The sequence below is a fragment of the Amblyomma americanum genome, chromosome 8 (assembly GCF_052857255.1).
Source record: "Amblyomma americanum isolate KBUSLIRL-KWMA chromosome 8, ASM5285725v1, whole genome shotgun sequence".
NCBI lineage: Eukaryota > Metazoa > Arthropoda > Arachnida > Ixodida > Ixodidae > Amblyomma > Amblyomma americanum.
In genome coordinates, this window is record NC_135504.1 from 162,829,098 (window position 1) to 162,831,511 (window position 2,414).

The 2,414-nt window shown below is 49.2% G+C and overlaps 1 pseudogene; it reads left to right on the forward strand.

Annotated features, from left to right (window-relative positions):
* Window positions 1-1,312: 1,312 nt before the first annotated feature.
* LOC144100759 (uncharacterized) lies at window positions 1,313-2,015 on the forward strand (annotated as a pseudogene).
* Window positions 2,016-2,414: the final 399 nt, after the last annotated feature.

Consider the following 2,414-nt stretch of genomic DNA (forward strand, 5'->3'; position numbering starts at 1 on the left):
AAAACGGCTGCGGGGCGCACAGGTAATCTGTAAAACGGTTTCAGGGGTCAAGAATCCAGTCAGCGGTGGCAGCTTGCGGATCCGGTAGGCATCTCGGTGAAACGGGTGGCTGATAGTAGAATCCGGTCCGCAGCAGCGCCTGAAAGAGAATGAACGGTTTGCGGCGTGACATTTTTTCAGCAGTGCTGTGGCCCGAGTGGACGGTGAAATCCGCACGCCTTATGTAGGTGTCCTGACCAGCTGATATTGTTGCGTGTTGCCAGGTTAGAAGGTTGGACGCTTCCAAAAACGGCTGCGGTGCGCACAGGTAATCTGTGCAACGGTTGCAGGGGTCAAGAATTCAGTCAGCGGTGGCAGCTTGCTAATCCGGTAGGCATCTCGGTGAAACGGCGGCTCCAGGCAGCCGCGAGACTGGGCAGCGGTTAACCCCCCGTTCCTTCTGTGCAGAGCTTCGACGGCGATCAAGTGTTTTTGCGGCTGGACCATCGTCACCTCATCCCTGCCACGTCACTGTGCTGTCGCGGCGGTACACACGTGTCGGCGCAAGATGTTCCTGCGGAAACTCCCCCTTGACGCGTCTGGCCTGGTCTGACGTCACCGCTCAGCTATAAAAGACTGCGTTGGTCGACGCCAGACTTCGGGGCAACGCCGCGCACCCCTGCGCGCGCGTTCTTCCTTCTTCCTCTGAAACCCTACCTATCCTTCTCTCTATCTGCACGCCGGCAGTGGTGGTGGTGTTTTAACACCAGTCACAGGCCCGTGCATTTTCCTTTCCTCTTCCCCTTTCATCCACTTAATACTACTACTACTACTACGGGGGTCGTCATTTTGGAGCAATCCAGGCAGCCGCGAGACTGGGCAGCGGTTAACCCCCCGTTCCTTCTGTGCAGAGCTTCGACGGCGATCAAGTGTTTTTGCGGCTGGACCATCGTCACCTCATCCCTGCCACATCACTGTGCTGTCGCGGCGGTACACACGTGTCGGCGCAAGATGTTCCTGCGGAAACTCCCCCTTGACGCGTCTGGCCTGGTCTGACGTCACCGCTCAGCTATAAAAGACTGCGTTGGTCGACGGGGGTCGTCATTTTGGAGCAATCCAGGCAGCCGCGAGACTGGGCAGCGGTTAACCCCCCGTTCCTTCTGTGCAGGTACGTGCTGGAAGTCTTTTCCTGTTAGGTTAAAGAGCGTATCTCTGGCACTGGATTGCTCCACTTTTGGCGAGAATCATGTCTGATAAAGCGCCGTCAACGATCAAGGAACTAGCAAAGGCCCTGAACGAGTTATCCGCTCTTTTTGATGCCAAGCATGTAGAACTGAAAGATACGGTGAAAACGGTGATTGAAACAGAGTTACAATCGCTGAAAGAATCTATGAGCTTGATCAATGAAAAGTTCGAGGGTTTCAGATCGGAAATGGTGGAGATGAGGAAAGAACTTGCTGTCACTAAAGCAGAAAATGAGGCAATAAGGAGTACTAACGCCCATTTGACATCAGAATTAAAGTAAGTCAGGAGAGAGTTGACTGATATGCAACAATACAGTCGCCGAAATAACCTGGAGATAAAGGGTGTTCCTGTGGTTGCGGACGAGAACCTCATCTCCACCATGAAAACGATTTCTGGATGCCTGAACACTGAAGTGGTCGAGTCTGACATTGAGGTTATTCATCGTGTACCTACAAAGAAAAAAGATGAACAGAACATAATTGTCAAATTTTTTTCCCGTACAGTGCGGGATAAAATTCTAAAAGTTGCAAAGAAGCAAAGGCTTAATGTTTCTCAGTTGGGTTTTGAAGGCAATACGCCCGTTTTTGTGAATGAGCACTTATGTCCTGCTAATAAAGTATTGCTGGGAATGGCGGTGAAAGCAAAGAAAGAGAAAAAATGGAAGTTCACGTGGGTGTCAGACGGAAAAATTTTGATGCGCAAAGTTGAAAACTCACATGTTCTTCACGTGACAAGTGCAGAAGACTTGCGACAAGTTCTCTAACACAATGGCTGTTTGTGTAAAGCAAATCGAGCAAACCTGGATATAAAGGGAAAACCTATCTATTTTGCATTGTAATATCCGCAGCATACATAAAAACATAGACCTTCTTCTTTCCTATTTATCACAATTCTCCTTTCATTATGACATTATTGCAATTACAGAAACATGGTTAAAGGAAAATGAAACCGCTGAAATACCCGGATATGCCATGATATCTTTACCAAGGTGCCGCCAATCACGCGGTGGGGGTGTATCGCTTTTCATAAAGAATAGTGTTGATTACCAGGTTGTAAAAGATAGCTCATGTAGTAAGCAGTCTGTCGAATCTCTTTTTGTACACCTCGGCTGTGGTCTCAACATTGGTGTGGTATACCGACCTCCCAACGCAAGCGTAAAGGACTTTCTTTCGGATATGGAAACTATCTTC